The sequence below is a fragment of the Notamacropus eugenii genome, chromosome 3 (assembly GCF_028372415.1).
Source record: "Notamacropus eugenii isolate mMacEug1 chromosome 3, mMacEug1.pri_v2, whole genome shotgun sequence".
Taxonomy (NCBI): Eukaryota; Metazoa; Chordata; class Mammalia; order Diprotodontia; family Macropodidae; genus Notamacropus; species Notamacropus eugenii.
In genome coordinates, this window is record NC_092874.1 from 240,156,739 (window position 1) to 240,168,627 (window position 11,889).

General features: G+C 37.0%; 1 pseudogene; it reads left to right on the forward strand.

Annotated features, from left to right (window-relative positions):
* The first annotated feature begins 6,060 nt into the window (after positions 1 to 6,060).
* On the forward strand, positions 6,061 to 11,335 carry LOC140532015 (COP9 signalosome complex subunit 6-like; annotated as a pseudogene).
* The last annotated feature ends 554 nt before the right edge of the window (positions 11,336 to 11,889 follow it).

Sequence of the window (11,889 nt, forward strand, 5' to 3'; positions counted from 1 at the left end):
TAACTTGCCCAGGGACACAAGGCTAATAAGTCTCTGAGGATGGATTTGAAATGAGGTCTTCTTGACTCCAAGTCCAGTACTCTATATTCACTGTGCTACTTAGCTGCCTCTAATAATATTTAAGGTTCTGTGCACTTTGAGCAAAGCAGAATTGAGACAGCACAAAATAAATGTAGGATGCACAAATTTGGGGTACCCACCCCAAATATTCACACAGATTATCTGTGCCCAATCTGTGGTAGAGCATTCTGAGCTCATATTGATCTGATCAGCAACAGTCGGACACACTGAAATTTCACTTTATCGTGGTGAAGTCATTTTGATCTTCTTTGAAGATGAAGGACAATAACCAATATTATTTAAAAGCACTTTAAAGTTTACAAAGTACTTTACAAATATTATCCTGTCATGTACTCACAATACACTTGAGAGGGAGGTATTATCATCCCCATTTTGCAGATAAAAAGAATGAGGTAGGGAGAGTTTAAGTGACCTGTATGAGGATCATACAACTAGTAAGAATCTGACAGTGAATTTGAATTTAGGTCTTTCTGACAATAAGTTCAAGTCCTAAATATCTTTTCCCTGGCCCTTATTCATTGTCAGTCGATAAACCTTTATCAAGTACCAACTATGTGTCAGATGTTGTCCTAAATGCTAGAAATACAAAGAAAGATAAAAATCACAGATTGGGTGCAGATAGTCCATGTATACAGACCCACACAATCTAGTACAGGAGACAACAAGCAAACAAATATGTATAAACAAGGTACATATAGGATAAATAGGAAAAAAGAGAGAGAAGGCAGAGGAATTAAGAGAAGCTAGAAAAGCCTTCCTGTAGAAGATGGGATTTTAGTTAAGATTTAAGGGAAACCAGTAGGCAGAAATGGAGCATTTTAGGCATGAGAGACAGTTAGAAAAATTCCTGGAGTCCAGAGATAGAGGCTTTTGTTCATGGAACAGAAAGGAGACCAGTGTCACTGAATCAGAGAGTACATAATAGGGAATAAGACGTGAGAAGACTGGAAAAGTAGGACGGGGAAAAGTTGTGAAGGGCTTTGAATGCCAAACAAAGGATTTTGAATTTGATCCTGGGGGCAATAAGGAGCCACTGAAGTTTATTGAGTAGGGGGAGTGACATGATTGGACCTATGCTGTAGGAAAATCACTTTAGTGACTAAATGGAGGATAGATTGGAATGGGGAGACACTTGAGGCAGACAGACCTCAAGTCTCAAGCCAGCTATTGCAATAACCCAGTTGGGACGTGTTGGGGACTTGCATCAATAGTGAAGTTAAGGGATGGGAAAAGTTTAGGGAGATAGATAATGAATTCAGTTTTATACAAGTTGAGTTTAAGTTTGGTCATCCGATTTGAGATGCCTGAAGAGAAGTTGAAGATGGGGGAATAGAAGTCAGAAGAGAGGTTAGGACAAGATAGGTAATAGCAAGGACCCTGACATACAGGAAGGTCTGCTGTACCGACTCTTAGATCTGCTTTTCTAAAAGGAAAGCAACTTTTGAGGAGTCAACAATATACTTTAATCAAGCATATATATCATTCACTTAGTTTTGGGGAAAAAGTCAGCACCTGAACTTCAGAGAAAATACAAACAGAGAAGCAATGTGAGGTGATGACATGAAAAAACACCACAATAAAAGTCCATTGATTTATGTGTTATTGACCTTTGTATTTCTTTCTGAAAGCTTTGTTGACTTGGAGGAAAGTGGGACAAGGTCTTATTGTGAATTAGTGACAGAGTTAGGATCAGAATCCAAGTCAGGTCTATTGACACCTCCTCTTAGGATGAATACTTCTCTAAATTCTTGTTCATATTTTGTGTAATGCAAAGACATTTTACTTTTGTTTTGGAGCTGAGTAAGGACATATCCCTTAGCAGAAGGCTGTGTCCTAGCTTTTTTCTATTCCTCCCCTTTGAGCTTGACAATTTCAACCTATTTATTCCTAAAGTATAGATATGAAAGTTATCCCATTATGGAATAAATGGAGATAGCAGCACATTATGAAAACTATAGTCCAAAACTTACTTTATGAAAGATGTTACTTTCTCCCACCTCTACTAGTAAATATTCTGTGTTTTATCAGGTCGTGCATTAAGGAGCTACTAGTGAGCAGGTACATGAAAAGAAACAATAGAAGATGTGCATTGAAAGTTTGGAAAGCAAGGTTCTAATGATCTTTATTTTGCATTCGTCTGAACACAGAGCAGAACATAATGGAGCAAAGTATTAAGTGAGAGATAATGTGAAAATGAAAAGGGAGGCTAAGGACAGCAGAATTTTCTATGGGAAGTGGTTTAAACCAATTGTAGCAAACGTTAAAAGAAACACAATAACCTTAGCTGTGTTTTTAGGAGTTTTTAGAGAATAACTCATTTCTCCCAGTCCCCTCTCCCCAGATTTAATGGGGAAGAAACTGGCATAATGGATAGAAAATTCTCCTCTGACACATAATAGTTGTATTACCCTTGGGCAAGTGACTTAACTCTTCAGAGCTGGAGACTGCTATAAGAACAGAGAAGGTACCAATTTGTTTTGGTGCATGTAGATCCCTTAGTCAGTAGTTCCTTGTAACAATGAAATCATAGATCCTTTCCCTTTCCTTATGTTTAATTGCCTCAGAGTAGATGTACTTATACTCTTTGATTTTTATCATAGAAGATGGATCACTCATGAACATCTAACGATGAAGCCAGGTAGACCAAAGGTTGACTATAAAAACTCGCACTATGAACACGCCCAGTTATAGAATCACAGAACCTAAGAATTATAAGGGACTGATTAACCTTATCTCTACTTTGACAAAAATCTCTATAACATTCCTGGCAATAGTCACCTAGGCCCATCTCATTCATTTAAGTTAACAGAATTACATATATGAAGAAACAAAATTTCATTCCAATAAGCCAAGAAGCTTCTAAAGAGTTTTGTGTTTTACTCAGCTCTTAAAATAATATCATTCAAGGATATCTCCAAACAGAGCTATAACTAGGGAAGGGTTAAAGGGACTTTGGTTCAGGGTGCCAACATTTGGGGAAGTGTACTTCCTCTCTGTGGCAAATCTATGTCCTTCTGGCCTTGTGTTACTCCCATTCTTACAACCAATCTCAGACTCCACTCCCAGGATCTCTTTATATTGGTGTCCTCTCTTTGGTCTTGCTTTCCCCCACCACTCAGTTGCTTCTTACCCAACACTTTAGCCTCTTACACATACCTACACTTGGGGGCTGGAGAGATTATCCGTTAGATTATAGGAGTTTAGGTTAGATTTTCTGGAGATTGGACCACCTTGTTTCCTTACATAATTCTAGGGAATCTGCCCCCAGACATAAGAATATCTAGTTATAGCTCTGCCTCTGAATTATATTTCCCCAAAGGTCAGCCTTGTGCGTGCGTGCGTGTGTGCATGCATGTGTGTGTGTGTGTGTGCATGCACGCATGGTGGGGGCAGGGAGAGGGAAGGAAGGAGAGAGAGAGAAACAGATACAAGTACAATTTATTTCTAGAAGATTCTGTAATGGTGATTTAAAGTTAATGATGGGTGGGGGAAAGAGTTAAAGATCTTCCCTGCCCATTAATAGGCCTCAATACCTTTTGTTAGTTTCTGTTGAGCCATTGGGTCAGAAAATTGTGCCCTCTGGCTCAGAAAAGTGTATAAATATGCTGAGGTGAAATTTTACTTTGAAGCTTATTCATTGGAAGTGTTTGTTTGGCCAGATGAGATTCTAGGCAGCTGCTAATTAGCCCCCTGACTTTGAAAATGTGGATGTTGGTGCTTCTCTCTTTGGTAACTATGTATACATGTCAGACAATTGGATCTGTCTGTTGATCTGTGATGCTTATAGTCAGACAGTTGGAAGCCTTGTCTGTTGATTTTGTCTCTCTGTTTGTATTTTCTCTGAAGTTCAGGTGCTGACTTTTTCCCCAAAACTAAGTGAATGATATATATGCTTTATTAAAATTTATTGTTGATCCCTCAAAAGTTGCTTTCCATTTAGAAAAGCAGATCTCAGAATCTGTACAGCAGACCTTCTTGTATATGTCAGGGTCCTTGCTATTACAGACTCCCTTCATTAAATTTTCACCTAATATTTGTTCCTCAGTGTCAAAGTGTATAATGATCATTGTGATGGTTTAGACTCCCTCAGTGAGTGGCTGGATATCAGGAATACTTTTGTCCCCATTTTAAATAAGCATTTTTTACTATGACTAATGTTGCAGATGGCATTCATTCTTAGATAAATCATATTATTGCTCTGATTTTAATTAAATCCTGTCCTTAAGTATGAACACATCATTGCAAACCATTTTTTTCATTATCTAGAAATTTTTCTTCCTAGTTGCTACCATTTAAAACTTGTTTATGTAGGCTATAAATGTTGACCATATAAGTTATGTGCAAGTCTACATGTGTTTGACTAAAGGTGGCTTTTTCTGGAATCTTGTTCACTGTTCTCCAAAGGATACTTTGATTCTTGCTTAAAGAGGAACTAGAGAAGATGTCATGAAGCTAGTTGCTTTGCTCTTCTCAAACAATAAATACTGGACTAGAATTTTTTCTGGCCCATTAAGTATTGATTTGTTTTCTTTAGCTACCTTCCTGGTTGATATTCCCTAAGGAAGAAGGGGACAGCTGACATTCATCCACAGGAGTGACTTCTTATCAAATGCTAGTTATGCAAAAGACTTTCACAAAGGTAAGAAACAAGCAAACCTATGATTTCAAACAAAAATCAGAAAAGTTATAAAGATTAGAATATATCAGACAAAATACAGAAGGAATGGGTTCTCCCTGTCAGGATCAAGATATCTCAGCTTAACCAAGAAAGAATTCCTGATATCAATCAAGGGGGAATTCCCAGAAATCTCATGGAAAGAAGGTAGAAATCAGGGACATGGTGAGGCACCAGCTCCTCTAGATATTTACTGCTTTGTAAAGGCTTTGCTCTTTCTCCCCAGATTTGTCCCCAGAAGGGTCTGGAACTATGTGGCCTTTCTTGAAGAAAGAAAGCCTCTCCTCTCACAAGCTCTTATACCCATTCCACCCATCATATTGAGGCACAGCTTTCAGTCATTATTTTCTCCACTCATGTGGAGAGGCTGGTATAAATGTTCCTGATTTGAAGCTATGGTTATGTTTTTAATTCAAGTTTATAAATTACCTGGGCATAGCTAAATTATACATCTCCAGTGGTAGGATTTTTAATCTGATAAAGCCATAGTCCTTGATAGCTTTACTTTTCTTCTAGTGGCTTCATTTCTTCATTGAATAGTATAGTACTTCACTTGTAATAGGTATTTAATAAATATTGATTGAATAGATTGAGTCCAAGGTATTTATTTCATAGTTTGAACTGAAAGCTATCTTGAATTTGATATGCAGTTTTATAAGCCATAATACTATAATGAAATTTCCTTTACTTATATTGCCTTTATACAGACTATTTACTAAACCATCACTAGCAATGCATATAATATTTAAGCCCTGTACTAAATTGAATGGAAAAAAGTAACACCTTAAAGAAGAAATGATACTGTAATATTGAAAAGAAAACAGGTGAGAAAGACAAAACACCAGCTGAGATGATTGACTCTGCTAGTAGGGGAAGCCTAGGCCTGAGAAGTTTCCATTTTGATTTTCATCTACCCCACATGAACTATTATGGGAGAGAAGTAAGAAGATTCTAGGTCTTCTGAGGCCTTGCTCAATGATTTAAAGGTTACTGATCGCAAGGAGCATGTTAGCCATCTGGCAGTGAGCTTTCTAGATGAATATATTCCCAGCAAACTGTTGGTGGATGTTCAGGATCTTACCAAGGAAGACCAGAAAGAAAGAAATAAAAAAAACTTTGACTGTAGTGACTTATCTGAAGACAAGGAGGATTCAAGAGAGGAAGAGTCACTTATTGTGAGGAAAATGTTGCCCTCTTCTAGAAGAAAAGTCCTTGCATTAGTCCGCTGATGCCCTGGCAATCATATAGGATGTTGAACTTATTTACAAACTGGTTCATTGAGTTCCATGTTTTATGATGGTACCATGGTAGGCCATGAGCTCAATATCATTACATCATCAAAGTCTGTCTTGAACTTATCTGTGCTGAGCACAGGTAGGTAATGACACAAAGCATAGGCTTCATGCAAGATTTCATGATTTCATGATTATCTCTCCTACTTCAGAAGCCTCAATGTATTCTAAGAAGAACTTGATCCAATTGTGCAGCATCTTGATGGCACTATGTTGGGCTATTAGGTGCTCTGCCACAGTAGAGTTCTCCCTACTATCAGTAGCTGTCATTCCAGTCACATGATCCACACCTCTGAGATCCCTCAGAACTAGTGGGATTGAAAAACCATCTCCTCGGTGGTATACCATAGACAGAGAGTTAGAAAGAACTCAAAGACAACAATTCTGGCTACCTCTTTTTACTGAGGCAAAGAGATAGCAGGTAACTTGCCCAAGGTTACATAGCTAGGAATGTCTGATGCTGAATTTGAATCCATGTCTTGACTCTAGGTTTAGTACCTTATCCATTAGCTAGGTCAAGAGACTGAGAAAAGAAGAAAGAGCCTCAGATTAAAAGAAGAAGGCAATAAAGGGTATAAGAAAGGACAATGTGTAGATGGAGAGTATTCCTACAGCTATGACTTTCAGATATTCTTGGCATACTACAAAGAAAAGGTAGCCCAGTGCTATTTTTTTTACAGTTTTCAATTTATTTATTTTTTGTTTTCAACACTCACTTTTTACTTAAATTTATTTATTTAAATTTTTGCCCTGTGCTATTTTCTTTTTAAAAAATTAATTAATTAAATTAATTTTACTAATTTGTTACTTCCATAAGTTCTAAATTTTCTCCCCCTCCCTTCCCACTCCCTCCCTGAGATGGTACACAATCTTACATGAGTTTTACATATAAATTCTTATTAAACATATTTTCATATTAGTCATGTTGCATAGAAGAATTAAAATGAATGGAAGAAACCATGAGAAAAAACAAAAAAAAAAAAAAACATAACACAAGAGACAATAATCTGATTCATTCTGCCTTCTCATTCCATAGTTGTTTCTCTGGATGTGGAAGATATTTTGCCTTAAGAGTACATTGAGAATGTTTTAGATCCTTGCATTGCTGTGAAGGGCTAAGTCTACCAGAAAAATTTCTCACACACTGTGGTTGTTACTATGTATAAAGTTATCCTGGTTCTGCTCCTTTCACTCACCATCAGTTCATATAAGTCCTTCCAGGCCTCTTTGAAGTCTTCCTGTTCATCATTTCTTGTAACACAATAGCATTCCATTACATTCACATACCACAACTTGTTCATCCATTTCCCAATTGATGGGCATCCCCTTGATTTCCAGTTCTTGACCACCACAAAGAGAGCTGCTATAAATATTTTTATACATGTGGAACCCTTTCCCATTTTTATGATCTCTTTGGAATACAGCCCTGGAAGCGATTTTGCTGGGCCAAAGGGTATATACATTTTTATAGCCCTTTGGGCATAGTTCCAAATTGCTCTCCAGAATGGCTGGATCAGCTCACAACTCCACCAACAATGAAGTAGTGTTCCAACTCTTCCACATCTTCTCCAACATTTATCATCTTCCTGTTTTGTCATGTTAGCTAATCTGATAGGTGTGATATGGTATCTCAGAGTTGTTTTGATTTGTATCTCTCTAATCAATAGTGATTTAGAGCATTTTTTCATATGATTATAGATAGCTTTAATTTCTTCCTCTGAAAACTGCCTGTTCATATCTTTGACCATTTATCAATTGGGGAATGACTTGTATTCTTGTACATTTGACTCAGTTCTCTATATATTTTAGAAATGAGGCCTTTATCACAGAGACTAGTTGCAAAAATTCTTTCATAGTTTTCTGCTTCTCTCCTAATCTTGGTTGCACTGGGGTTGTGTGTGCAAAAACTTTTTAATTTAATGTAATCAAAATTATCTGTTTTGTACTTCATAATGTTCTCTATCTCTTGGTTGGTCATAAATTTTTCCATTCTCCATAAATCTGACAAATACACTATTCCTTGCTCCCCTAATTTGTTTATAGTATCAATCTTTATACCTAGATGGTGTATGCATTTGGACTTTATTCTTGGGCATGGTGTCAGGCATTGGTGTATGCCCAGTTTCTACCATGCTATTATCCAGTTTTCCCAGCAGTTTTTGTCAAACAGTGAGTTTTTATCCCAGAAGCTGGGGTACTTGGGTTTATCAAACTGTGGATTGCTATATTCATTGACTACTGTGTCTTAAGTACCTAACCTCTTCCACTGGTCTACTCCTCTATTTTTTAGCCAGTGCCAAGAGGTTTTGATGATTGCTGCTTTATAATACAATTTGAGATCTGGTAGAACTAGGCCACCTTCCCTAGCATTTCTTTTCATTTTCATTTCATTCCCTTGATATTCTGGACCTTTTGTTCTTCTAGCTCTAGAAAATAATTATCTGGTAGTTTGTTTGGTATGGCACTGAATAAATTAATGAATTTAGGTAGAATTGTCATTTTTATTACATTAGCTTGGTCTACCTAAGAGCAACTGATATTTTTCCACTTACTTAGATCTGACTTTATTTGTGCGAAAAGTATTTTGTAATTGTGTTCATGTATTCCCTGGGTTTGTTTTGACAGGAATTTTATAGTGTCTACCATAGCTTTAAATGGGATTTTTCTTTCTATCTCTTGCTGTTGGGCTTTGTTAATAATATATAGAAATGCAGATGATTTATTTGGGTTTGTTTTGTATCCTTCAACTTTATCAAAGTTGTTTATTATTTCAAGTAGTTTTTTACTTGATTCTCTAGGATTCTTCAAGCATATCATCATATTGTCTCCAAAGAGTGACAATCTAGTTTCTTCTTTGCCTATTCTAATTCCTTCAATTTCTTTTCTTCTTATTGCTAAAGCTATCATTTCTAGTACCATATTAAATAACTGTGGTGATAATGAACATCCTTGTTTCATCCCTGATCTTATTGGAAATGCATATAGCTTGTCCCCATTATATATAATGCTTGCTGAGGGTTGTAGGTGGATACTAGTCTTTATTTTTAGAAAGACTCTTTTTATTCTGATGCTCTCCAGTGTTTTCAGTGGGAATGGGTGTTGTGTTTTGTCAAAAGCTTTTTCTTCATCTATTGAGATAATCATATGGTTTCTGTTAGTTGTTGATATGATCAATAATGCTGATAGCTTTCCTAATATTGAACCAGCCCTGCGTTCCTGGTATAAATCCTACCTGTATTATTTTTATGATAAGTTGCTGTAATCTTCTTGCTAGTATCTTATTTAAAATTTTTCATTCATATTCATTAGGGAAATTGGTCTGTCATTTTCTTTCTCTATTTTGGCTAGTCCCAGTTTAGGTAACAGAACCATATTTGTATCATAAAAAGAATTTGGTATTAGTCCTTCTTTGCCAATTTTCCCAAATTGTCTATATAGCATTGGAATTAACTGTTCTTTAATTGTTTGATAAAATTCATTTGTAAATCCATCTGGCCATGGAGATTTTTTCCTAGGAAGTTCATTGATGGCTTGTTCAGTTTATTTTTCTGAGATGGGGTTATTTAAGTATTTTACTTCCTCTTCTGTTAACCTAGGCAATTTATATTTTTTAAAATATTCATCCATTTCACTTAGATTGTTAAATTTATGGGCATATAGTTTGCCCTATGCTATTTTCAAACAGAGTTTCTGCAAAGGATGAAATAAGACAAGAAAAAATGATTCTATTAATGACTACAATGAAGTGACTTAATAAAATCCCATATATTTTAGGGCAATATTGAGGACAGTAGAATTATGTGAAAGAGCTGACAAGGCTTAGAAATCTATAAATCTGTTTGGAAAAAAGTTTCATCAGTATATTAAGCCTGGGGAGCATGCATGAGCTTGCCTATGCAAATTTATGAACATGATTTAAAAGACCAAAGGAAGCAATGTTAGGTAAACTAAAAAGATTTGGGAAACCTGGTTAGTCATTACTTTGGATTATCCATAGAAAACTTCCCAGATCAAATAGTATTTATCCATTGGTTCCTATTTATCTCATTCAGAATCCAAATAATAAGTGATACAAGATAACCATAGAAAATTGTGCAGCTTGTATTTAACCTTGGGAAACACAAGGCTAATGTTTAAGTTATAAAAGTGTATCTCCAGGCAAAGACAGGATTCCCCAGAGGCTGGTAGATGCAGGCAAGATGGCATTGAGTGCAAACAGGGCTGGTGGGAGCAGTGGGATGGAGGTGGACCCATAGTGCTCCCCAGAGCGATGGCCTCGGGCATGACTGGAAGTGTGTCTGTAGCCTTGCATCTCTTCAACATCCTCAACATCTCTGATCACTGGATCCACATGCACTTGGAGAAGGGACAACCAGCCCCTGCAGGTGATTGGGGTGTTGATGGGGTAAAAGTAGAATTGAAATATTTAGGTGATGAATTCATTTGAGCTGTTGTCCCACACAGTGGAGGAGAAGATCATCACTGACAAATAATAGTACTACATTAAAGAGAAGCAATTTAAGCAGTTGTTCAAGGAATTGGAGTTTCTATGTTGGTATACCACAGGGGTCCACTAGATCCTTCTGACATCCACATCCACAAACAGGTGTATGGGATCATTGAGAACCCTCTGTTCCTGAAGCTAAATCCCATGATCAAGCACATTGATCTGCCATTCAGTGTCTTTGAGTCTGTCATTGACATCATCAATGGAAAGACAACAATGCTATTTGTTGAACTAAACTACCCACTAGCCACAAAGGAGGCTGAATAGATTGGTATGGATCATGTGGTTCATATGATAGCTACAGGTAGTGGAGAGAACTCTACTGTAGCAGAGCACCTAATAGCCCAGCATAGTGCTATTAATATGCTGCACAGTCGAGTCAAACTTTTCTTAGAATGCACCAACGCTTCTGAAGCAAGGGAGGTTCCTTTTAATTATGAAATACTGTGTGAAATCTATGCTTTGCATCATTGCCTACCTGTGCTCTGTACAGATAAGCTCAAGACAAATTTTGATGATCATTGTAATGATATTGAGCTCATGGTCTACCATGGAACCATCACCAAAACATGCAATCCAATGAACCAGATTGTAAGTAAGTTCAGTGTCCTGTATGTGTGCCATCAGGCTAATTGGAGGACTTTTCTTCTAGAAGAGGGCAAACCTTCCCCCACAATAAAGGAAAGCAAAGGGCAGAGATCTTTCACTGAGGAAAACAACTGGCCCCAGAGGCAGGAAAGTGGCTTTTTCCCCTTTAGAGAAGCCCTCAAGTCTGCATAGTTTCCCTCCACCAAAATTGTTAATAAATGGGGAATAGTCCCCCCTCCCATGGAAAATAAAAAGTATATTTTCAAAGGAAAAGCTATTCAGCAGAGGACAGTATTATGTTTTCCATCTTGTTTTATTTTCAGGATGGAATTACATTTACAGATGTGATTGCCTAATTTGGTCTCCTTTTTGGAGTATATAACCACTACCCTTGGGGCTTTCTGCGTATCATGCTTGCTTTTCCCCCAGGAAACTTGCCAGGCAAGGCTGACCATGGAGAAGCATAAAGCTCTTAACTATTGCTTGAATCCAGGAAAGAAATTCTTGAATCAAGGAAGCCTGTTTGAAGAGTCTAGGTGATTGGTCTCCAATTTATTCTGCCACCATTTTCTCTCCAAATCCACTGCCCCAGTTCTTGAGATCAGAAATAATTTATTATTTTCCTTTGTGATGTCAAAGCCTTTCTCTGATTTATAATGAAAGAAGGAAGAGAGAAAGAAAGATATAGGAAGGATGGAAGAAAAAAGAGAGCAAGGAAGAAAGAGAGTGAGAAAAAAAGAAGAAGA